This window comes from Sminthopsis crassicaudata, chromosome 4 (genome assembly GCF_048593235.1).
Source record: "Sminthopsis crassicaudata isolate SCR6 chromosome 4, ASM4859323v1, whole genome shotgun sequence".
NCBI lineage: Eukaryota > Metazoa > Chordata > Mammalia > Dasyuromorphia > Dasyuridae > Sminthopsis > Sminthopsis crassicaudata.
The window spans coordinates 162,287,190-162,315,138 of NC_133620.1; the positions used below are offsets into that span (position 1 = coordinate 162,287,190).

Consider the following 27,949-nt stretch of genomic DNA (forward strand, 5'->3'; position numbering starts at 1 on the left):
TTCCATCTAAATCTATGGAAGAAGATTAAAAAATATTTATTTTGACCACAAATCCCTTGAAATGATATTCTTGGAGAATCTCATTATTAAAATTGAGGTTCCTTGTACTACTAGTTTATGAGTGCTATCTAATATTTTTTCTTAAGAATAGCTATGTTTGCTTAATCTTTTGTTTTCCTATAGAGGTAATAGGGACACAAAATTTTTGTCATAGTCACCAGATCTGTAATACTATTCTATTTATAATCTTGTTTATTATTTTAAATGGTATGTTAATCAACCAACCAACAGCATTTATTAAATTCTTACTATGTTTCAGGAACATTCAGTGAAATGAATATAATTCAATCCACTACACAGTTAAGCATCAACCATGTGCCAGGCCATGTACTAAGAACTAGGAATACAATTAATAAAAAGTCAGACTCTGCTTTCAAGGAGTTCAGTTTAAAGAAGGAGACAATATACAAAAAGAAACAGAAAAGGGCTGGTAAGGGAATATTAGGGAGCATCTTGATGGAGTTGAAACTAGACAGAGTATCAGATGCAAGGTGTAATGAGCTGAAAGTCCATCTTTTGTGCCCTGTAAAGGAAGAAATTGGAAGGAATTTGGTACTCTGCCTTCAGCCTCCTATTCAGAAGGAAGAAGAGGCTGAGGGAAGTACTGTCAATCAAAGCTTGAGTTAGAAGCATGGAGATGAGATTTAAAGTAATGAGCATATGCTATCTTTGCATTCATTACTTGTATTTATTCATTTTACTTTTATGCTGTACACACACACACACACACACACACACACACACACACACACACATACACACCCCACATTTGTGTTTTTCCTTAGAATGAGTAGAGATTATTTCATTCTTTGTATCTGCATGCCTAATGAATAAACAGATAGAGCATCTATTAAGGTGTACTATGTTGTCTTAGCACTGTGGTAAACACTGGAGATACAGATAGTGATGAGCTAGCATAACACGTGGCACCGAGTAGGTACTTAATAAATTTCAGTTGATAGATCTGAATAAATGAAAACAATCTCTACTTGAGAAGTTCTTTCATCCTACCAAAGAGTATCTACTGAACATATGGTGCAATGATCCCAAACCAGTACTTCTTAGAGACAGGCCACAAAAGAATGTTTGTCAAGGCCCAAGTCAAAGTGATTTCATGTTTTCTAAGTCAAATAACTTTCTGTTTCTCCCTAAGGAGATACTTTTCTGATTCCTTTTTTATTAGTAGAAGATGGACCTGAAAATTCTTATGCATTTTAGCTGGTCATCTCTTATTGCATGCTTAACAATTGAGTACAAGTCAAAGAAAGTGTGAAGGTTTTATTCCTTTGATTACAGAAAAAACCTTTACCCAAACTAATTTATAGTACTCAGTGTCAGTTGGTTAGGTCTAAGAATTACAGCCAATTTATTTGTGTCTGTAGTGTAGGATCTTTTTGTTTCTTTGGTTAGATTTTTTCCTAGTCTCAACCACAGGAATACGGTTTCCTTGGAAACTTGACTCCAGAGTCAAAGGACCTAGATACAAACCCTGCCTCTGATGTTTCCTACCTGTGTGAATTTGGCCCAATCTCTTAACCCTTTAAGGTCCCTGTTTCCTCATCTGTAAAATAAGAAAGTTCAACAAGATGATCTCTCAGATCCCTTTTTAGCTTGAGACAATGGCTTACCCTAAATGATATTAACTCTTGACTCACATCATGCATTTTTATTGGCTGGATCTCTTGCTTGAAATTTCTTCATCCTCTTCTAGGCTTCCTAATTTCCTAATTTCCTTCAAGTTTCAGTCTGGAAAAAGCCTTTCCCAGTCTTCCTTAATTTTAGTTATTTCCCTCAAAGATATCTCCAATTTATTCTATAGACATCTTGTTTGTGCAAAATATATAGATCTAGAATAACTGACTATCATTTCCTCCATTGGATTATGAGCTTCTTGAAAGTCAGAATTATTTTCCCCCCTAGTCTTTGTATCCCAAGAGCTTTGCATAGTGTCTAGCACACTGTTGTACTGTCTTTTTTTTTCATTCCTGTTCAACTTTTTGTGACTTCTTTTGGATTTTCTTAGCAAAGATACTAGAGTGGTTTGCCTTTTCCTTCTCCAGCTCATTTTACAGATGAGGAAACTGAGGCAAGCAGGGTTAAATGACTTGCTCAGGACAGCTAAATGTCTGAAGCCAGCTTTGAACTTAAGAAGATGAATTTTCCTGACTCCAGGCCTAGCACACAGGAGACTCTTAAGAAATGCTAGTTTACACCAAAAACAAACACACACACCAAAAAATCCTTGACTTAATAATATTAAAAACAATCAAAGAAAATTGTGCTGAAGTGATAGAACAAAAGAGAAAAAAAAAAAAAGAAAAAGTCTACTGATCACCACTTCAAAGAGATCCTACAAGGAAAATACAGAAACATTATTGCTATATTTCAAAACTCTCAGGTAAAAGAGAAAAATTTATAAGAAAGAAACAAAAAACTACCAAAAAACTAATTATGCTGGGGTTACAATTAGAATTATATAGGATTTATCAGCAACTACCCTAAAAAAACCATAGAAATATGTTGGCAATCAAAATAATTAGGCCTATAGCTGAAATATTAATATCCAGCAAAATTTAGTTTAATATTAAACAAAAAAATAATTCAATGAACTCTCAGATTTTCAGGATTTTGTCTCAAGCAAATTTGAACTCAATAGAAAATTTAACATACAAAAGCCAACATCAAAAACTAATTTCAAGGTACTTGATAAAGACAAACTACATTTTATATGTGAAAATGTAAACCATATGTCTAAGACTGACATTAGTAATTGGTAGTACAAAAGAAAGATTGGGACAGAGCTATGTTCAGTCCCTAAAAAGCAAAACCATCTAGAAAAAGGCAAAAATAGTAATTTTGCAATATGAATGAGGTGCAGAGAAACAACTAACACAGAATTAGATAGGGAAGGAGGACTGGTATTCTGAAAACCTATTCACATCAGGAAATAACACATCATACATACATATATATATGTGTGTGTGTGTGTGTGTGTGTGTGTGTGTGTGTGTGTGTGTGTGTATGTGTTTGTATGTATACATGATATATATGTGCTTAACTATAGCCTGCTCGGGTGAGGTGAGGTGGATGAAAGGGGAAAAAAGGAATAAAGGAAAAAGTGCACAACAGAGAACAAAAGAATAATTTATAAGGAAACAAAGAAAAGATGAACATCTTATCATGTCTTCTATTATATATGTTTTCTTCAAATGGAAATTTATTGTTATGTATTTTGAATCCTTCTTGATGTTCTGCTGGTTACATGACAATGGTTTCCCCCCTTTTTCTGTCTTTTTCATTCTTTCTTTCTTTCTTTTTGTATTTTGTGTTTAAGTTTTAATTGAATACATTTCTAAAAAAAAATGCTAGCTAACTAGCAAGTTACATGTGACATAGCTGGAATTTGAACAGCTATCCTCTTATTCCAAAAACCAGATATCCTTTCCCCTGAATCATGTTGTTTTCTCTCTTTAACATCTTCCTCAGTGACCTTTTTTCAGGGAAATTTCACATCTTAAAAAAAAATTGATGATCCTTGGATTAAGACATTAAGTTGTTTCCTTTCTTTTACTCTCTGATTTTGCAGGCATTATGAGTTCACTTTTATATTCAGCATCCTTACAAAGTGAGCCCTTGCTTTCAAGCAGCCTTAGTATTCTAAGATATTTTGATTAGTCATGTTTACAAGACATCCAGAGGAACACAATGTTTTTTTTTCATAAATACAAGAATTTTTTTATTTTTAAAAAAAATTTATTTATTTATAATTTTTTCACAGTATATATGCATGAGTAATTTTTTAAATAATATTATCCCTTGTATTCATTTTTCCAAATTATCCCCTCCCTCCCTCTACTCCCTCCCCTTGATGACAGGCAATCCCATATATTTTACATATGTTACAATATAACCTAGATACAATATATGTGTGTAAATACAATTTTCTTGTTGCACATTAAGTATTAGATTCCGAAGGTATAAGTAACCTGGGTAGATAGAAAGTAGTGCTAACAATTTACATTCACTTCCCAGTGTTCCTTCTCTGGGTGTAGTTCTGTTTCTGTCCATCATTGATCAACTGGAAGTGAGTTGGATCATCTTTATGTTTAAGATATCCACTTCCATCAGAATATATCTTCATACAACATTGAAATGTACAGCAATCTTCTGGTTCTATTCATTTCACTCAGCATCAATTGATGTGAGTCTCTCCAAGCCTCTCTGTATTCCTCCTGCTGGTCATTTCTTACAGAGTAATAATATTCCATAACCTTCATATACCATAATTTACCCAACCATTCTCCAATTGATGGACATCCATTCATTTTCCAGTTTCTAGCCACTACAAAAAGAGCTGCCACAAACATTTTGGCACATACAGGTCCCTTTCCCTTCCTCAGTATTTCTTTGGGATATTAAGCCCAATAGCAGCAATGCTGGATCAAAGGGTATGCACAGTTTGATAACTTTTTGGGCATAGTTCCAAATTGCTCTCCAGAATGGCTGGATTCTTTCACAACTCCACCAACAATGATAAATACAAGAATTTATCTTGAAGTTTTGCACTGGGACTGTTATTCTGATACAGGTGGAGGCAAAATCCTTCTATCAGTATGGATCAGCACTTATTCTAAAACTTCCAGTTTTGGAGAGGTACCTGAGGATACTGAGAGAGTGGCTCTAAATCACATAGCTATTATATACCAGAGGTAAGGATTGAACCACAGGACTTCCTGATTTTAAAGTCTGGTCTACATTCATTAGATCATGTCATCTCTATTCTGTCATTGAAAATGAAGTTTTAGAGCTTAAAGATTATTGAGACTGACCATTCTCTCTGCCATTTTACAGACGAGGAGCCAGTCCATAGAAAGTAAGAAGAGAGAAGCTGAGTGCAGAGAAGATTTGCCCAAATTCAGTCAAGTAATTGGAACTTGAACTTAAGTTTTCTCCATTCCAAGTCTAGCATTCCATCTACCATGGCAAGATGCATTTAATGTTTGTAAGAGCCTGCTAGATCATTTCAATAGATTCAAGCCACTCCTAATAAAAAGATATTAAACAAAAGGACCTGAATGAATATTAAACTTGTTTATTATCCCTATAGATACTTTAAAGTTCACAGACTGACAAGTTAAGTCAGAAATTCAGATCATGAACAAATTTAATGGCACCTTTGTTCTTTGTTTTGCCATGAAGCCCTTTATGAGCAAAGGTAAAAATAGCCATCTATGCAATGGAATGAGCCTCTGGGCTCTGAGAAAGCTTCTCAGAGTCCAGCTAAGACTACCAGAGCAGGCCCATCCATGTCTCTCTGAGAATAAGCCCTATAAATCTGTAAAGTCAACCATAGAATGAGTCAGAATCTCTCTTTATTTCATGCTTCAACCAATTATGATGATCAAAGATCTCAAAATGCAGATCTGAAATCAGAGGTTAGCAGATAATACCTTGCTTCCCCTACCAATCAGTGCTCTAGAACCCCTGGGAAACAAGAAAGTGACTACAAATCAGACATAAAAGATGGGAACTTTCTTGTATTAAAAGACATGAAATTGTCAAGGATGAAAATAAAACAATATTAGAGTGGTTATGAAAAGAAAGACAAATTAATACACTTTTAGAAGAATTCAACAATTCTAGAAGACAATTTGTCATTATGCTTAAAACAACAAAAAAAAAACCTATCCTAAAATTGCTGTACTTTTGACCCAAACATCTCACAATTAGGTATATAAGAAAGGTCAAATACAGAAATAAGGGTCCTTATTTACAGAGATACTTTCTGTCAAAATAAGGAATTTGGAGGAGGCTCAAAAATAGAAGTTCAACAATTTGGGAATGGCTAAACAAGTTATGATATATTAATATAATGGAACATTACTGAATATTATAGAATCATGAATAAATATAAAAATTTTAGAGATGTATGAAAAATATATAAACTGATATATAAAATGAATTAAGCAGAACTAGGAAACAGCATGCATAATGAATACAACAGCATATACAGAAAAAGGAAACAAAACCAAAACTTAATGTTCCCTTTCGTGAAGAGTTGAGGGATTAGAGGCATGAAACATATGTCAAACAGTTTATTGTACAGTTCTGCTAAACTTCCAAATCAATGAGATAACTGGTCCATTTGTGCATTCTTCATTCAGGATAGGAAATTCAGAGAAAATGTATCAATCACTTCATCTTTCCATAATAACTCTACAAATTAATTTCAGTTTTCTGTCTTGTACTGCTTCACCTTCTCATCAACAGCCGTTACTTGCTTGGAGATGCCTCTGTGCCCTGGGGCCTGACTGCCTGACTTTTGAGATACTATTGGGGAACATTATTTCATGAGGACACTAATCTATGCTTACTTCATTCCCACTTCAACTCTTTCTCCGGACTGTTCTATCTCCTCACCAGGAACCTTGCCTTTACTTGTGCACCCTTCTGCCTCCAATTCTCTCCTATCTCTAGCTGCTCTATATGTTTGGTCTTCCCCTATTAGAAAATAAGTTCCCTGAGTAGTAAACTCTAATAAAATACTGCATTATCTATCCATCTATCCATCTACCTATCTATCTCTATTTTTCTTCCTTCCTTCCTTCATTTCAGTCTCTTTTTTTCTTTCTTTCTTCCTAATTATCATATGAGTCCACATGATATAATACATTGATAGATAAGCAAAGCAATACATATACATATGTGTATGTATATGTATATGCATGTATGTATATTTCAAAAAGTACAAAGTATTTTGAAAATAAAAGTGTTCACCAATGCACTAAATGAAAATTTTGGGACCTGGGATAAGTACCACAAAACAGGCCTAGAGACAAACAGCACAAAAAGCACCTTCAAACCTAAATTTTGTGACAAATTCAGTTGAGATGGGAATGAAGAGAGGACTCAGATCTTTGTTTAAAAAAAAAGTGCCCACGTGAGAGAAAAGATGCCAAGGGGATATTGTTATAAAGGCTACTATGGGAAAGAACCATAGTATGCCTTGAAATAAGCTCCTCTGGGGTGGATTCAACAGGAGTAGAGACTTGCTATATATTAGCTTTACATTTTAATCTGTCATTCTTGCAAGGTGCTGTTTATCTGATTATACTTGTTAAAGGAATGCAAAGGCTGTCACGGCACCTTGTAAATTTCGCTCTTCTGCAACAAATAACTAGTCACACTACCTTAGTTTTGGCTCTGAAATATATTTGTAGGAAAAAAAATCACTGGAAAAAAGTTTCCATAATCATTGATATTCAGGAACTTATTAGGATTCTTTCCTTAGCTATTGTTCCATCACAATGGAAAACCTGAAGATGATGTAGAAAAGATAGCACAAATGATTTTACTGAAAGAATCATAACTAGATTTTAAGTTTGTTGTGTAATGCCAGAGAAACAGAGGCAAGACAAAGATTAGAGGTTTTTAATATTTTATTAGTGGAGAGCTTTGATTAGCCATAGCCAGCCAGCTGGACTGGACTCTTGTCTCAAAGCAAACAACAACCAGCAAGTAATTCCAGAGACTTTTATAGGGCTCTAAAAATCAGGGAAACAAAGGCAAAGGGGGGGCAGAGCATTGAGTTAGTGGAAATTCCAGGAAGAACCCTAATTTTTTAATTTTGACAGGTTGGGGGTAAAGAGGAAGGATCATAAATTCTGATAAGAAGGTGATCAAGCAGGAGTCAGGAAGTCTGGGCCAGAAGATGCCTGAGCATTTGAGATAAGCCATCTGGAGTTTTATAACTCTTTGGAATGCCAGAGTGGCCTTAATTTTTTTCTTTAGTTTGATATATTATAGTATATATAGTAATATATTAGTACTAATGGCCAAGAAGCAGGGTTTGCCACCAGGGAAACTGAGGCAGAATAATTCAGGGAAACTGAGGCATAACAGTTGAAGGTAGGGACCATTGAATTTATTTATCTTTGTATATTCCTCAGTGGCTAGCAAGTTTTGCTCTTAGGCACTTAGTGAATTTTGTTGAATGTAATTACCCCAGATCCAAGAGGTTTTGTAAGGGCTATTTCAATAATACTTCAAATATAATATGTGAAAGAAGAGCAGAAGAAATAAATTTAGATTATAGTAGGAGAGATTTTTGGGTAGATTTGGGTTGTGATGTGTAGAATGAATGAATGGTTATTTTTCCATTGAAAAATTATAAAAGTAATTGTAGAATGTTATTTTATGGAATTGTTTATATGAAACTTTGCCCCACAGCTGAAAAAAGAGACCAATAGTTGTTTTCTGTGTTTTTGAACCTAGGATTCCCTGGCTTTTGAAAATGATTGTCACTGAAGTGGTTATTCAAAGTTGTTAGAATGAGCCCTCAGAGTACACATTTCTTTCTACTTCAAAACAGGCTTTGCTATGTGACAACAGGTGTCTTTTTGACCTTTGTCTAACTTTATTTCTTTCTACTACATGGAGGAATCCTTTTTAGTAGTTTATGAATTTAAGGTTGTACAAAGATAGAATAATGGCATTATATTTGGACATTTACTATATATATATATATATATATATATATATACATATATATATATATCTTTTCTAGCTTGCACAGTAACTTGTATTAATTTTTTTTAATTTTTATTTGAGATAAGTGTTGATGTTTTACATTGGATAGAAATAACTAATGTTTGGAAAAGACTCTTTTTTCAGAGGCAAAAATGTTACAAGTATGAGGAACCAGGGAGAAGGCTTCTTCACACTCAATATATCTCTAGTCTGGATGAAGTGGGAGTTCAGATAAGTGCCACAAAATCTATGATTACAGGTTGAATCAGGATCTCACATATTCTACCCAAAGTCAATTCTTTCACAAAGCCTTAAGAGTAAATGGCTTCTTTTTCCACTAAACTTTTTTTTGCCCTTGTATCTCAGATAAAGATATTGTGAGATGGCAGAGTAGATTGGTAAATTTCAAGCTCTCCTTATTTCCCACACAAATAAAACAAATTTTCACTTGAAGGTGAACATAGACTGGTGACAAACCAAGAAGACTTGGGGCAGAACAGGGGTCCTCCTGCTACAACTCCACAACATCTGAAAAAAGACCTAGGCCAAGATTAATTTGTCTGAGGTGCAAACAAGTCTTGCCTAGCTCCTCAGAAACCTCAAGTGGGAATCCCTTGGGCTAGCTGGGTGTGGGTATAGCTTCAACAGGAACCAGGGACATGTTTACCTCCCAGACTATTTGTTAAATGGGGGTCTGAGTCTGGGAAGATGGAGTGAACCTTAGCTGATTGGGACCACTAAGCTCAGCTGTGCTGCTAAGATGCAACCCTGGGTGAGAAGCAACTAGCACCTGGTGAGTACAGAAGCAGCAGGACAAGTGCCCTGCTGGCTATGGGCATTTGCAGGAAAATGAGCTCTTGTTTTGGGGTTCCTGGTCAGTGTAGAGAGCTGAAGAGTAGCTTGAGGCAATATCCCCACCCCCACCCCATGACTGGAGAGGCTTACACTAATTCCTCTTATTTAAAATAAAATGAACCAGCAAAGAAAAAAACCCACCATTGAAATATATTATGGGAACAGGGAAGATTAGGATTCATCTTCAGAGGAGGACACTTTAGCAAAAGAAAACTTCTAACCCAAAGAGTAACATAAAATGGCTCCCTAAAAAAAGAATTTATAGAACTCAAAAAAAAATTAAAAAATCAAACTAAAGAAAAAAATTAAAGCCATCCAAAAAAAAAAAAAAAGAACCAAGATTATGAAAAAAAAGTTAACCAATTAGAAAAGGAGATATGCAGTGTCAAAGATGAAAATAATCTTTGAAAAATTAGAATCGAGCAAGAGAAAGCCAATGAAGCTATGAGGGACCAAGAAATAACAAAATAGGGAAAACAGAATAGAATGTGAAATATCTCATAAGAAAAACAATATATCTGGAGAACAAACCAAGAAGAGAAAATATAAGATTATACTGCCAGAAAATTATGACCAAAAAGAGAACCTTGACACAGTAATGCAGGAAATAATACAATAAAATTGTCCTAGAGAGATAGAGCATTGTAATATTCTTCTCTAAAATATTGTATTCTCTGGCAGAAGGTTTCTTTTCAGTTCAATAATTCAGTTCAGATTCAAAAATCACCTCAACTGCAGCCAGGAGTTAAAGTCCAAATCCTTTATTGTCTTCTTCAAAGTATTGTCTCCTTCCTTGGGCCCAGTTAGTTTTCTTACAGGCCTATCTCTCTCCTTGGTTCTGAGAGCTCCTGCCACTAGTCCTTTGCCTCTGCCAGCTTCTGCCTCTAGTTTCCTCCAAATGTCTCCAGCCAGCACAAAGGTGGAATGAATCTGTCTCCTCTTCTGACAGTTTCTAGCGGGCTTCTCCTCTTTGGCCCTGAGAGCTCCTCCTTACATATGCTCTCTTATAGGTGTGAATCTTATGGAATTATAGTAAGTACTAAGTACATGTTAATTAGAGAATCATTATCTCATCAATTCCACTTATAATCTTGTTTTCAAGTTCTGGTCCATAACATCTCCTTGTAAGATCAGATGAATCATACTGAACCATGCTAAACTAGATAATTATTGTCTCTATCAATTCCAGTGACTTAGCATCTTGTAAGAATCCTAACAGAACATGAGGGGAAAGTAGAAATTTAAAAATCCACCAAATACTATCTCAAAGAAATCTTTTGTAGAAAACACATAGGAATATTATTGTCAAATTTTAAAACCCTAGATCAACTTTGCAAGAAACAAACAAAAATAACAATTCAAATATATTGGAGCTACAATTAAAACTGTATAAGACTTATCATCAGCTACAATAAAAGACTGCAGGGTTTGGATATCATATCTACAGATAAGCAAAAGGAGTAGGTTCTTTGGCCAAAATTATCATATCCAGCAAAATTATTTATAATTTTCAATGAGAAAAAAAAATGGACATTGAATGAACTTGCAGACTTTCACGACTTTCTATCAACCAAACCCAAAGTTAACAAAAAAATTAACCAATATTAAAGCCAATATTAAAGAGCAATTTTAAGGAACTCATCGTGAACAAACTGCTTAAACACAAATTGTTTATGCTTTTTTATATGGGAAATGTGTACTTTATATTTAAGTTTACATCAACAGTAGGGTAAACTTGAAAGAAAGATTGGCAGAGTTAAGGTAAAATAGTAGTCATGTTCTACAAATGAGGTACAGAGGAAGAATTGACACAGAGACATTAGAGAGAGGAGAAAGGCTTGTAGTTCTGAAAACCTACTCATATTGGGAATGTGTTCAATAGGCAACACTACATATATACCATGAAGAGTAGAGCACCCTCCAAAATCTATAAAGAAATAAGGGGAAGGGATGGATAGATGAGAAAGAAAAGGGCGAGGAAGAAGACAATGGAGGGATTCTTGAGTGGGGGAAGGTTAAGCAATAGTAAGCCAAGTTATGGAGCAGAATTTAATGAAAGAATCAGCAGGGATAGGAAAGACATGTATGTATATGGGATGTGTGTGTATATATGTATGGTATGTATATATCTTCATATATATATACATAAATATATCTTTTCTTAACTGTAGATTGCTTGGTGTGGGAGATGAAAGAGAGATATGTGTGTGTATATCTATATATGTATATATAAATATATACTTCCTTAATTATGGATTATGTGTGGACTGGGATGTATTTGTTATTTCTTCATTATGAGTACCTATGATATTGTGCTTATTATTATAGTTTTACCTTATTATTAAGTAAATGGCAAAGTTCAAGTTTTAATGTGCTTGTATTATATTATATATGTATATCTATAAAGAGAAGGGGGATAGAGGGAAATAAAAGTGCTAAGAGAGAAAAGTAAGGAAAGATACAGGGAGAGCAAGTTATAATTTCACTTTAATACAGTTCTTAAATATATCCTTTTATTTTCTTCCCTCTTATATTTTCTGGATTGTATGTTCTCTTCAAATGATCTTATTTTAGCTTATGGTTAATGACCAAATTCTTATCTTCTGTTTATGACCAGATGAATTACAGTTGGATAGAATAGTTTTAGCATGGATATTTCCCCCAAACCAAATGCATCCTGCATTCTTCTTTTACTCAGTATTCTATAGCTTTTCACATTCAAATGAGCAACTACTATCTCAATTCTCTCAATCAGAGTTAACATTAGTAACTCTAAAGGAGAACTTTGAGTAGATCTGTGCTTGAGTCAAGTGAAGTATCAAAGCAGATAATTAAGCAATTGTTTTTTTCAGAAGCAGATATAGCCCAGACAAATAAGTTATCAAGGGCTACAGGGGCCCCTTTTTTATATATAGGTTTTACGTCTACTTACATATGTACATGCTATTTTCTCCCAATAGAAGTAAAGTTCTTCAGAGGTCAGGATTATTTTATATTGTCTTGATGTATCTAGTGCTTAAAATAGTATTTGGCACATGGTAGAAGCATAATAAATGCTTGTTGAATTGAAATTTTCTTATGTTTCTCTGAATTCCTCAAAATTTTCATTCCTTACAAAATAATACTCCATTAGATTCACATATCACAGTTTGTCATGCTATTTTATCACCAGATGATTTGTTGCCAGCCTTTTATTACTATAAAAAATTGTGGTATGAATATTCTGATATGTATTTTCCATCTCTTCATACCTACACTATTGTAATAGTTTCATTTAATGTGTCCTCCAGTTTCCAGTCTATACCTTTTCCAATCCATCTTTCACAATAATACCTGAGGAATTTATTAAGATTACTACTCTGATTCTTTACTCCTCAACTCAAAATTTTCAATAGTTGCACATAAAGTAAAATATAAACTCTTGATTCTTACATTCAAGATTCTCTTATCAACTAATTTTAATTTGCCTCTTCAAACTCTCACTCCCCTTTGCATGCTATTCTTTCCATTCAAATTAGGCAATACACTGGCTTCTGTCTTGTTTTTCCTTCTGCTAACTCGGTATCTTTGCTTTTGCCATTTCTCTTGTCTTCAGTAGAGACTACTTCTCTAACTCCCTCCTCTTCATCATCTCTGTCTGATGAACTTCCTCTTTTTATTTAAGGCCCATTCAAGTTCCATGTATTCCATGCACCTCCTATTTTTTTGTCTCTTTGTGGGAAGACCCTGAAGACCAAACAAAACAATCTTCTGTAGCCCAGACAGTTAAACAAGATTATATGCGCCAGAAGCAAAGTATACACACACACACACACACACACACACACACACACACACACACACACACACACACATTTAACTACATAGAGACCTATTGTTCTTAGTGTGCCAAACTCCAAAGATTTTCACATGAAATGTTTCATTGGCCAACTGTTTATTCAATACACTCTTTTAAAGCTCCTGTTCATCAATATTGTCAATGTTGCCACTGGTTCATTTTAGCCTTTCTCCTTCCCCTTCCTATAGCTACAATGTATCATATTTGACATATAAAGCTGTCACAATCATTTCCATGATCACATATTTTAGCAGTATAACAAAACACTTCTTATTTCTTAATGGACCTAATTCACATGAATTATCAATCATGACAATATTTAGCTTAATGCGGCAAAAAAGTATAAAGCCTTTAATTTTCAGGACAAATTTACAGACAGTTTGGCCAAACAACTTAATATAGATTCAATGAAAAACAATTGATTTGACATAATGGTCATTGATATATTGTTTATACTGTATATGGTTCCAGAATCTGTCCTAAAAACATTCTTTTTTTTAGAAATTTACTTTTAATGTTTTAAGTTTGGCTATGTCCAACTGATTATATTTAAAAGTCATTCCTTCATTGAAATACTATGAGTAGCATTCACCAGATTTGACATATAAAAAAATAGGAAGCTCAAGGGACAAATTTCTAAGGATATCATTGCTATTTACATAAATCATTTCTAAATAGTGTGACCATAGTAAGCAATTTTTCTTTTGATAGTGGTATTTAACATGTATTCATGGTACATATTATATAAAATGATTGTAAGTTCCTAGAAAAGAAGAAATGGCTTTGTTTAAGCATTGTGTCTGCCATATAGTAGGCACTTAATAAATTTTTGTTGAACTGAAGGGAATGGAGGATGAGAAAGCAAAAGTAACAAGCATTTAAATGGTACCTATTATATGCCACACGCTGTACAAATATCGTCTCATTTGATCCTCACAACAACAACTACCCAGTGAGGCAGGCATTATTTCCATATTATTTTCATTTCCATAGACGAGGAAACTGAGGCAAACTGAGGTTAAATGATTTGCCAGCAAGTGTCAGGCTGGATTTGAATTGAAGTTTTCCTGATCCTATCTAATGCTTTATTCTAGCATTAGTGCTACCAAGTTCCCTAATTAAATAAAGTTACCCTAATTAAATAAAACAATATACAGGAGAAGATACATTTTTCTGGTTTTGGTTTATAAATTAAATCAAGACAACATGGATAAACTTAAGAGTTAATTTGTTTCTTTTACTTATGTTTCTTTTTCTGACTGTCCAACTCCTTGATTTTTATGCAAGATCTGACAGTATTAAAATACAAAGATCTAGTTTAAAATAAACACAAACAAAGCACATTTGAAAAAAAGGTTTCAAAAGTAGCAGAGGTGTTGGTTGGTTTGGCATGCCAGAAAGGAGAGCCAGTTCTAGGCACAGAGCCAAGGCCTCTTCCTCTCTAAGTGTATATCAATTCCCTGCCAATTACAAAACATGAGACTTTGGTCTATAGTTATTTGTATTCAAGAAATTATAGAACTGAGAAGTAAGAAAAGAAACAATAGAAGGCGTCAAATGAGAGAACTGGGTCTCATAGTAAAGCCAGTAAAATATAAAGGTACACAAAAAAAGAACAATAAAATAGACTGGAGAAAATGAAAAAGTGAAATTAAAATTAAAGTAGGAAGCTTCAATTTGGTGAAGAAACAACAAAAGGAAAGCAGATGAAAAATTTAAAGATATAAATGATAACTAAGATAAGAAGATAATTTGGGTGAGAGCTTTTTGAGCACTGGTAGTAACTTTCCTGATTTTCTCTCAATTATGATATAGAGTTAGATAGCTATATAGACAGATGAACAGATGGATGGATAGAAAGACAACAAATAGGTAGGTTAATAAATATAAATCTGGTATAGGTTATATATGTATATTATTTTAAACACATCACCATATTAGTCATGTTATGAAAGAAAAAATTAAAACAAAAGGGAAAAGGCCATGAGAAATAAAAAGCCAGCAAACAAACAAAAAAGGTGAAAATAGAATTCTTCAATCTGTATTCTAGCTCCATAATTCTCTCTCTGGATGAGGATGGTATTTTCTGTCCCAAATCTATATGGAATTATTTTGGATCAATATATTTCTAAGAAGAGGTAAGTCTCTTGTAGTTGATTATTACATAATCCTGCTGTTACTGTGTGCAATGAACTGGTTCTGCTCATTTAAATAACATTAATTCATTTAAATCTTTCCAGAATTTTCTGAAATCAACCTGCTCATCATTTTTTATAGAACAATAATATTCCATTACATTCATATACCATAATTTATTCAGCTATTCCCCAATTGATGGATATCCCCTTAATTTTCAATTCTTTGTCACCACAGAAATAGCTGCTACAAATATTTTTGCACATGTGTGTTCTTTTCTCTATTTTATGATCTCTTTAGGATATAATCCCAGTAGTTACACTACTGGATCAAGGGTATGCACAATTTTATAAAGTTCCCTAAATCTTGATTACTCATGACTCTATAATCTTTGGTGGATGATTCAAATCTACAAGGGTCATCTATCCCTGCTATTTAGGAGTCTTCAAATTATTAATAAAGTCAAAACCGTGAAATTCTTTCTCAATCTGCACCAGTTGGTGGAGTAGAGTAGTACAGGAAGAAAAAAATGCCTTTCTATACCTTATCTCAGTCCACTCAGCCACCACCCATTCCTGTTAGACAGAAATTTATCTTCATTTTCTTTATTTCTACACCATAAGCCCTTCAACAATTCCTTACATGCAATCTCTCTATATACAATTAACAAGAAACACAAGGAAATTCTGATTAGTTGTAATAAGGTAGGAATTCAAAATAACTCTGAGAAATATAGAAAATTGTATAGAAAGTGCCTTCAGGTTCAGGCAAAGAAAAAAAAAAAAAAAAAAAAAAAAGGAATTAAGCTTTCACAGTCCATTTTCAGACTCATCCAAACCTGATGTTCCTGTGCACAGAAATCCTTCAAGAAACTTTCTTCATTGCCAAAGAGAAAAGCCACTTCGTCTCCCTGGGACTACAATTCCCAGAATGCACAGTTCAGTTTGTGAGCTTTTCCTTTCTTGCAAGAAAAGTCTCTATCCAATTATATTTATATATGGAATTGTTAACATCTATTTTTGTTTAAGTTCATAATAAAAAGACCTTTAAGATGTTCACACTATCTCCTTATACTAACTACTCAAGGAAGACAGAAAACTGGAGAAATGGGTGACATGCAGAGATTACCTATGTTGGGGAGAGGAGTCTATAAGACCCAAGAATAAATGATTCTACTTTGCCATATAAGGGTTTACATATGGAATTATCTGTTCTGAATCAGACCAGATGCTAACCACAGGATTTCATTTAAAATACTTTGTACTGTAAAAATATTACTAGCCTGTATTAGCATGACTTCTTTATGGCAGAGTGATAATTGGGAAGTAATATCAGACAGGAAGTACCTTCCACTTGCTTTCTGTCATTATGTTTCAACTCTTTCGTGAACTAAATGCAACCTTTTTGCTAGGTATGAAAAGAGTTGTCTTACTTTCCATAACATCATTTTTTGTTAATAAATTTATTTTTAAATTCATGTCTAAAATTTTGAGCTTTTAATTCTCTCATTCCTCTCCATAACATCTTGCTTCTGAATCAAAAATAAAAAACCTAGAATACTGAGAAGTGTGCATGCGCATGCACATATACAAACACACACACACACACAATTTGACTTCTCTGTTTCTTTCATTTGTCTTTGTTTCATTTCTTTAAAATGGCTGTCTCACCATTTTCAGCCAGCAACCAATGCCATGTGGTAGTGCTTACAAACACTTTCTTTTCCACAGTAAAATACTTACTGTTCACAGAAATAAATGTGTGAGGCTTACATTAAGCATAGAGTGTAAATAACCACATAGCCAGGCATCAGGAACAGATTGTCTGTTTAAACATCATTGTGAATAGAAAAAGTGTTACAGTGATGCAACACTTCCATCCATTCACTAACTAAACTTGGTGTTTTTTTTTTCCTTGCCATATGCCATGATGATGTTTCCAAAATCTTTAAAATACTCTAACCTTGTCTCTGATATTTTTCATTCCTACAAATCAATGAATCAGCAGAGACTCATTATAGAACCTAAGGAGGTGACCAGTGATTAAACAACACTGATCAAGTAAAGAAACTGAGTTAGATATTTAATTAAACCAAAATTATATTTTTCATGGAAACCAACAATTATAATTTAATTATAACATAATTATAATTATAATTGGAAATCTTACCACAGTTGGTAACAAATATATGCATAGTGCATATAAGTTGATGATTCTTTCTCTCTCTATGTGAGAAAAAAGGTGAGGGGGTAGCCCAAAGAAAAATGAGGGAAGTTGTAAATAACTCACTTGCTGCGAAGTATATTTATTCAATTGCCTACAATTTGTGTGGCCTATATTTGCCATGAAGAGTAAATTTAGTAGCTTCTAAATATTTAACAAATATTGCAAGTAAACCAGCATTTACCAAACTCATTTGGTCATAAAAACTTTGAGGACTTAAAAGGATGATTATGAACCAGGGTACCAAAAGATGCTAAAACCCTAGAGAAAGGAAGAGAAACTGGTTTAGAATGAAAGTAGTGGGATGATAATGAGTTAGGTTTTAGACATGTTTATTTGAAATGTTGATAAGATATCCATGTGGAAACTTTTAAATTTTATCCAGTCCTCCTTTTCCCCCTAGTTTTATTCTGTGTCCTTAATACTTTGGACCAGCATTTATGGGTCCTGTTTAAGACATTTAAATCCTTACAGCTCCATTCCCCCCAAGGACAATTAGTTTCTAAATCTTGAATTTCTGATCTCCACTATATCTCTCTAATATATTTCTTTCTCTTCACTTATCTGGTTACCATTTTTACTTCATACTTTCATCATTTCTTGGTAGATCTATCATGATAACCTTCTATTTGGATTCATGACTACTTCTCCCCTCTTTAGCTTTTACAAAATTGCCAAAATAATCTTTCCAAAGCATAGGTTTGACTTGACTCTCTTGGTCAAGAAGGTTCTATGTCTTCCTGCCTCTATAATAAAATTTAAAATCCACTTGTTTGATAGGTAAAACTATTTATAACCTGGCTTCAGTTTACCTTATCAGACTATTTTATATTATTCTCACACAGATTGTGTTCCACATCACCCGAATTGCTTGATGTTTTGCTATTCTAACTCCATTCTTTTATATTCTGGTATATAGGGTTCTAGACATAGTTTTATTGTTTTTAAAAACATAAAAAAAATTCTTACTTCTAGGGTTGTACAAAAACAGGTGGCAGCTCTATTTGGCTCCACTAATTTGCAGACTTCTCATTTCCATTTTGTAGAATCCCTAGCTTTCTTTAGTACTCACCTCATGGGACACGGCTTATCTCTGGTCTTTCCTTATCCCCACAGGTGTTACAGCCCTTTAAATAAAGGTAAGGGTATATATTCAAGAGATGTAGTAAAGGTAGAATCTAAAATGTCTGGTGACTAATAGAACATAGAAGAATCAATGAGGAAGACTCAGAAACTGGGAGCACAGACCTACATTAATTGACTATTTGGGCAATACTTGATACCAACTCTGTGCATGTTTGTCTAACTAGATGACAGTTTCTTTTAGAAAAATAGAGTGATTTGCGGCAGCTACGTGGCGCAGTGGATAGAGCACCAGCCCTGAAATCAGGAAGACCTGGGTTCAAATTTGACTTCAAACACATAACACTTCTAGCTATGTGACCCTGGGCAAATCTAATTTAATCTCAATTGCCTCAGCCAAAATAAAATAAAATAAACAGAGTGATTTGAATAAAGTAGAGCTAAGAGAGGGAAGATAGTGAGTTATGTTTTTGATATATTGAGTTTGAGATGAGTATAGTTTAGGTAGCAATACATAGCTTAGGAGAAAGATGATCATTGGATATTTTCAATGGAGATAATAACTAAATTCATTGGAGCCATGGAAATCACCAAGGGAAAAAACTATCAATAAAGACTAAAAGAGGCTATAACAGTTTATATTTCATTTACATTTACATAGTACCTTAAAGTCTAAATTTTTTATATTTTATCTCATTTAATCCTCATAACAACCCTGTGAGATAGGTATTATCATTATCCCCATTTTGCAGATTATGAAACTGAGCCTAAAAGAGAGTAAGTTACTTGTCCAGAGTCACATAGCTAGTAAGTGTCTGAAGGAAGATTTGAATTCAGGTATACCTGACCCAAGTTCAGAACTCTATTTACTGTGCCAACTGGGTGGGACAGAAACTTGGGATACATCTATGCAAATAGAATTAGACACAAATGATGATCCACCAAGGATCACTGAGAAACAAGCATCAGATAATTAGGACAATAACCAGGAGAGAATAATATTGTGAAAACCCAAGGAGAAGAATTTCTATAGCAAAAAGTATCAAATGCTTCAGAAAGATGAAAAAAAATGTAGACTGAGAAAAGGCCATTAGACTAAGCAATGGTATGGTTGGAAACTACCTTGAAAGGAGTTGAGAGACTTCAGGCCAAGATGGCGGAGAGGAGGCAAACAGCTGCTTGAGCTCTGCGTTTTCTCTCAGAATTTACTTCATGACAAGCCTCAGAATCAATGCTTGACCAGAAAAGAAATTCACAATTAATCACCAACAGAAGACATCCTTAAAATTCGCCAGAAAAGGTCTGTGTTTGCTCGGGGGAGGGGATGAACAGACTAGGCACAGACAGACGGCAAGCAGCGAGAGTGAGACAGGCAGCTCACACTGCTCAGACCAGAATGGGGAGGGGAATGATCTCTTCCCTTTCTGCGACAAAACTTTTACCCCAGTGTGGATGTTCCTTCTTGGTAGCAAGCCAGGAGCAGCAGAGAAGGTGTAAACACTGGAGGTAAAGAATAAAACCCGGAAAGCTAGCATCTCTTAGGACCGGCCACCCCCACCCACACCTAAAGTGACTCAGGGTGTTCTCAGAGCCTGAGAGCACAGATGCATGAGCACCCATCACTGTCCTGCTAGGCCTCGCTGCTGTCTGTAGAGGAAGCCTGGTAACACCATCCAGCCCCATCCCCCCCAGAAATAGACCAATTGTTTCTCTTGTCAATTTGTTTTCTTTAATTCCTGCTCTGACAAAATGAAACAAAAAATTTAAAAGGGCTCTAACCATTGACAGCTTTGTATGGAGAGAGAGCAGAATTCAAACCCTGAGGAGACTAAAAAGCAGATTGTCTCCAGAGGAATCCCCTAAGGGGGATATGATCTGCTCCTCAATACATAAGACTCTCATAGAGGAAATCAAAAAAGCTCTCACAAGAGAGCTAGAAGAGAAATGGGAAAAGGAAAGGGAAGCTTGGCAAGAGAGTCTGGAGAAGTTATCCCACACATTTAAAGATAGAGTGGATAAAGAAAACAAATCATTGAGAAATGAAATTAGTGAGTTGGAAAAAGAAAACAGTTCTCTAAAAAATAAAATGGATGAAATGGGAAAAAATTCCATAGAAGAAAAAAACTCACTTAAACTCAATTGGACAATTACAAAAAGATATAAAAAAAGTGAGTGAAGAAAATACATCATTGAAAATTAGACTCAAACAAGTAGAAATGAATGACTCAAGGAGAAACCAAGAAGTAGTCAAGCAAAACCAGAAAAACGCAATAATTGAAAAGAATGTCAAGTACCTTATTGGAAAGACAACAGACCTGGAAAACAGATCTAGGAGAGATATGAGAATAATCGGACTCCCTGAAAAATGAAGGGAAAAAAGAGCCTGGACACGATTTTCCAGGAAATTATCAAAGAGAACTGCCCAAACATTTTAGAAACAGAGGGTAAAATAGACGCTGAAAAAAATTCATCAATCACCTACTGAAAGGGACCCTAAAATCAAAACCTAAGAAATATAGTGGCCAAGTTCAAGAACCATCAGACAAAGGAAAAAATATTAGAAGCCTCTAGAAAAAAAGCAATTCAGATATGGAGGAGCCACAATAAGGATAACCCAGGATCTAGAAGCGTCCACATTAAAGGAATGAAGGTCCTGAAATATGATATTCCGAAAGGCTAAGGAACTTGGTATGCAACCAAGAATAACTTACCCAGCAAAAATGAGCATCCTTTTCCAGGGAAGAAGATGGACATTTAACGAAATAAATGAATTCCATCTATTCTCGGTGAAAAAACCAGATCTACACAAAATGTTTGATCTTCAAATACAGAACTCAAGAGATTTCTAAAAAGGTAAAAATAAATATGGAGGAGTATATTTCTGCCATAAAGATATGTGAAGAACACATGTATAATTTGTCCTAGAAACCAGAGATGGAAAGGAAATTATATCATAAAAAAGGGTAAAGTGGTGGTACTACATCTCATGAAGAGGCAAAGGTAACCTATTATATCTGAGAGAAAGAAAGGAGGGGGATGAACATAGTGTGTATCAATTGACATACTCGATTTATGGTGAAACTTCTTCCACTTTATTGAAAAGTGGGTGGGAAGGAGTAAGCTAAGGGGAAGGGAATACAGAAATTGTGAGGAAAAGGGGTAAAATAGGAAGAGGAACTTTAAGGTGGGGGAGGGATGCTAAAAAGGGAGGGCTATGAAAAGCAAGTGGTGCTCACAGGTTTAATACTGGGGAGGGGGGTAAGAGGGAAGGAAAGGAGAAAAGCACAAGCAGGGGTTAACAGGATAGCAAGCAATATAGAATTAGTCATTCTAACCATAAATGTGAATGGGGTAAACTCCTCCATAAAGAGGAAGCAGATAGCAGACTGGATTAAAAGGCAGAATCCTACTATATGTTTACAGGAAACATACCTGAAACAGGGTGATACATTCAGAATAAAAGTAAAAGAATCTACTATGCTTCAGGTGAAACCAAAAAAGCAGGGGTAGCCATCCTCATCTCAGATCAAGCAAAAACAAAAATTGATCTAATTAAAAGAGAAAAGGAGATAAGATATCTTGCTAACGGGTAGCATAGATGATGAAGCAGTATCAATATTAAACATATATGCACCAAGTGGTGCAGCATCTAAATTCTTAAAAGAGAAATTAAGAGAGCTGCAAGAAGAAATACACAGCAAAACTATAATAGTGGGGGATCTCAACTTTGCACTCTCAGAATTAGATAAATCAAACCACAAAATAAATAAGAAAGAAGTCAAAGAAGTAAATAGAATACTAGAAAAGTTTGATATGATAGATCTTTGGCAAAAGCTAAATGGAGACAGAAAGGAGTATACTTTCTTCTCAGCAGTTCATGGAACCTATACAAAAATTGATCATATACTAGGACATAAAAACCTCAAAATCAAATGCAGTAAGGCAGAAATAGTAAATGCATCTTTTTCAGACAACAATGCAATGAAAATTATATTCAATAAAAAGCCAGGGGAAAATAGACCAAAAAATAATTGGAAACTAAATAATCTCATACTAAAGAATGATTGGGTGAAACAGCAAATCATAGACATAATTAACAAATTCACCCAAGAAAATGACAATGATGAGACATCATACCAAAATGTGTGGGATACAGCCAAAGCAGTAATAAGGGGAAGTTTTATATCTCTAAAGGCCTACTTGCATAAAATAGAGAAAGAGAAGGTCAATGAATTGGGCTTACAACTAAAAATGCTAGAAAAGGAACAAATTAAAAACCCTCAGACAAACATGAAACAAACATGAAATTCTAAAAATAAAAGGAGATTAATAAAATTGAAAGTAAAAAAAATTATTGAATTAATAAAACTAAGAGTTCTATGAAAAAAACCAACAAAATAGACAAACCCTTAGTAAATCTGATTAAAAAAAGGAAAGAGGAAAAGCAAATTGATAGTCTTAAAAATGAATAGGGAGAACTCACCATTAATGAAGAGGAAATTAGAACAATAGTTAGGAGCTACTTTGCTCAACTTTATGCCAATAAATTAGATAACTTAAATGAAATGGAAGAATACCTTCAAGAATATAGCTTGCCCAGATTAATAGAGGAAGAAGTAAATACTCTAAATAGTCCCATTTCAGAAAAAGAAATAGAACAAGCTATTAAACAACTCCCTGAGAAAAAATCCCCAGGACCATTTAAAGAACAACTAACTCCAATGATATATAAACTATTTGAAAAAATAGGGATTGAAGGAGTCCTACCAAATTCCTTTTATGACACAGACATGGTACTGATACCTAAACCAGTTAGGCTGAAAACTGAGAAAGAAAATTATAGACCAATTTCCTTAATGAATATTGATGCTAAAATCTTAAATAAAATATTATCAAAAAGACTACAGAAAATCATCCCCAGGATAATACACTATGACCAAGTGGAATTTATACCAGGAATGCAGGGCTGATTCAATATTAGGAAAACTATTAGCATAATCAACCTTATAAATAACCAAATTAACAAAAACCATATGATTATCTCAATAGATGCAGAAAAAGCATTTGATAAATCCAACATCAATTCCTACTAAAAACGCTTGAGAGTATAGGAATAAATGGACTATTCCTTAAAATAATAAGGAGCATATATTTAAAACCATCAGTAAACATCATATGTAATGGCGATAACTGGAACCTTTCCCAGTAAGATCAGGAGTGAAACAAGGTTGCCCACTATCACCATTACTATTGAATATTGTACTAGAAATGCCAGCCTCGGCAATAAGAGCCGAGAAAGAGATTCAAGGAATTAGAGTAGGTAATGAGGAAACCAAACTATCACTCTTTGCAGATGACATGATGGTATACTTGGAGCACCCCAAAGACTCTGCTAAAAAGCCATTAGAAATAATTCAGAACTTTAGAAAAGTTGCAGGACACAAAATAAATCCACATAAATCCTCAGCATTTTTATATATTACCAACACAATCCAAGAGCAAGAGATACAAAGAGAAATTCCATTCAAAATAACTGTCGATAGTATAAAATATTTGGGAATATATCTATCAAAGGAAAGTCAGGAATTATATGAGCAAAATTACAAAACACTTGCCACAAAAATAAAGTCAGATTTAAATAATTGGAAAGACATTCAGTGCTCTTGGATAGGGTGAGCAAATATAATCAAGATGACAATACTCCCTAAACTAATCTATTTATTTAGTGTTATACCAATCAGACTCCCAAAAAACTATTTTAATGACCTAGAAAAAATAACAACAAAATTCATATGGAAGAACAAAAGGTTAAGAATTTCAAGGGAAGTAATGAAAAAAAAAATCAAATGAAGGTGGCCTAGATGTACCTGATCTTTAACTACCTTATAAAGCAGCAGTCACCAAAACCATTTGGTATTGGCTAAGAAATAGACTAGTTGATCAGTGGAATAGGTTAGGTTCACAGGACAAGATAGTGAATAAAAATAGCAATCTAGTATTTGACAAACCCAAAGACCCCAACTTTTGGGATAAGAATTCATTATTTTACAAAAACTGCTGGAAAAACTGGAAATTAGTATGGCAGAAACTAGGCGTGGACCCACACTTAACACCACATAATAAGATAAGATCAAAATGGGTCCATTAATTAGGCATAAAGAACGAGATCATAAATAAATTAGAGGAACATAGGATAGTTTACCTCTCAGACTTGTGGAGGAGGAAGGAATTTGTAACCAAAGGAGAACTAGAGATCATTATTGATCACAAAATAGAAAATTTTGATTACATCAAACAAAAAAGTTTCTGTACAAACAATACTAATGCAAACAAGATTAGAAGGGAAGTAACAAATTGGGAAAATATTTTTAAAGTTAAAGATTTTGTCAAAGGTCTCATTTCCAAAATATATAGAGAACTGACCCTAATTTATAAGGAATCAAACCATTCTCCAATTGAGAAATGGTCAAAGGATATGAACAGACAATTCTCAGATGATGAAATTGAAACTATATCCATTCATATGAAAGAGTGTTCCAAATCACTACTAATCAGTGAAATGCAAATTAAGACAACTCTGAGATACCACTACACACCTGTCAGATTGGCTAAGATGACAGGAACAAATAATGATGAATGTTGGCGGGGATGTGGGAAAACTGGGACACTGATACATTGCTGGTAGAGTTGTGAAAGAATCCAGCCATTCTAGAGAGCAATTTGGAACTATCCCCCAAAAGTTATCAAACTGTGCATACCCTTTGATCCAGCATTGCTGCTATTGGGCTTATATCCCAAAGAAATACTAAGAAGGGGAAAGGGACCTGTATGTGCCAAAATGTTTGTGGCAGCCCTTTTTGTAGTGGCTAGAAACTGGAAGATGAATGGATGTCCATCAATCAGAGAATGGTTGGGTAAATTATGGTATATGAAGGTTATGGAATATTATTGCTCTGTAAGAAATGACCAGCAGGAGGAATACAGAGAGGCTTGGAGAGACTTACATCAACTGATGCTGAGTGAAATGAGCAGAACCAGAAGATCAATATACACTTCAACAACAATACTGTATGAAGATATATTCTGATAGAAGTGGCTATCTTCAACATAAAGAAGATCCAACTCACTTCCAGTTGATCAATGATGGACAGAAACAACTACACCCAGAGAAGCAACACTGGGAAGTGAATGTAAATTGTTAGCACTACTGTCTATCTAGCCAGGTTACTTATACCTTCGGAATCTAATACTTAATATGCAACAAGAAAATGGTATTTACACACATATATTGTATCTAGGTTATATTGTAACATATGTAAAATGTATGGGATTGCCTGTCATCAAGGGGAGGGAGTAGAGGGAGGGAGGGGATAATTTGGAAAAATGAATACAAGGGATAATATTATAAAAAAATTACTTATGCATATATACTGTGAAAAAAATTATAAATAAAAAAATAAAAATGGAAAAAAAAAAGAAATAAAGTAGATTCCCAATTGTTAAGGAAAGGCTAAGTAAGCTGTGTTACATAAATGTAATTAAATATTCCTATACAGCAAATATATTGAATATAGAGAAATTTGGGGAGGCATATCAACTGATACAAAATGAAATAAGCAATATGCATAATGATTGCAATAAGGTAAGTAGAAAGAATAGCAGTGAAACAAACAAAATTGAATTCTGGAAAATCATAGTGACCAAACTTGGCCTCCCAATAAAGAAATATGAGAAGACAATACTCAGACTTGCATTTTTTTTTGCACAGTGTGGAACTATATATATATCGTCAGACTTTTTTCAACATATTTATTAATTTGATTGAATGGATTGTTTTCCTTCTGTTTTGATTCTTATAAGGGATTGTTATCTGTTGGTGGTGGCATGATATATTAAAAAACATAGGTGATGTGAAAGCATAAGATATAAATAACATTTATTTTAAAATATAAAATATAAAGCAAGGGTGGCTAGGTGGCACAGTGGATAGAACACCGACCCTGAAGTCAGGAGGACCTGAGTTCAAAACTGATCTCAAATACACTTAACACTTCCTAGCTGTGTGATCCTGGGCAAGTCACTTAACCCCAATTGCCTCAGCAAAAAAAAAAAAAAAAAAAAAAAAAAAAAAAAAAAATATATATATATATATATATATATATATATATATATATATATATATATATATGTAAAGCAAAGGGTATGTCATTGATCCTACTCCCTTCCCAAAAAATTGGAAGGAAAATAATTCAAGATTTGGAAAATTCTCACATGTAAAATAAGTAGGCTGGGCTGGATTCCTTTTAGCATCCCTTCAGATTCTAAATCTATGATCTTAGGCAACTAAAAAAAGGCTCTAAAAAGGTATCTCACTGTATTAATAATGTGAGTTTGCAGGATTCTTAAATGTGGTTAGTTGCATTTCTGAACCTTTGATTATATATATACATATATATGTATATATATATGTATATATATATATAATTTTAAAGAAATAGTGAAGATCAAAATTAAATGCAATTTATAATTTTCTAATTCTTCAGACAAGATATTGTCCCTCAAAGACGTGTGTCACAGAATCAAAAAAAAATTCATTAAGTAATTTTAGGCTGATACTTAAAAACAAAAACAAAAAAAAAAAACTGCTACCCCTTTTCATTTTTGTGGCTGATGTTTTCCCATTATCAAGACTTTGCATGCTTTTGACACCAGCCCAGCCCCATCATTTTTTTTTTTTTTGATGGAGGTCTGAGTGACAAGTACATTGATATAACTGAATCATCTTTATGCAGGCATGTATTTTTATCTGATTGGTTTTCTAGTAGATTTATACATTTTAAAAGGGCATCCGTTGAACAAGATTATTTTCTGGAAGATATGACATTTATTAGCAACAAGTGATAGAATTTCATCCTTTAGACATGTGAGCCCAGCTAGATAGTGTGCTGACATATTGTTGAGAAATTCCTTTCCCTGTAGTAGTTATCAGATGTCATTATCAAAATGAAGCTTAAATAATGTTACCATGAACATTTTACTGACATAGGGTTAATTTTTTTGCTCTCCTATGGTGCCAGAGCTTTCCTGCCACAAAATTGAATTAGCCTCCTACCTCAATATAAAGTGAAGTGAAACCCCATAATGAAAAACTGAAGGACAAAATTGATTGCTAAAGATCATCAAAAGTTATACTTTCCTTCAGTTTCCTGGAGAATCAAATAAAGT

The 27,949-nt window shown here is 34.0% G+C and overlaps 1 long non-coding RNA gene across 1 annotated transcript in view; it reads right to left on the bottom strand.

Annotated features, from left to right (window-relative positions):
* LOC141565947 (uncharacterized) overlaps positions 1-27,949 on the bottom strand; it is a 93,329-nt gene that overhangs the window by 54,279 nt on the left and 11,101 nt on the right. The gene's annotated exons all lie outside the window — the stretch shown is intronic.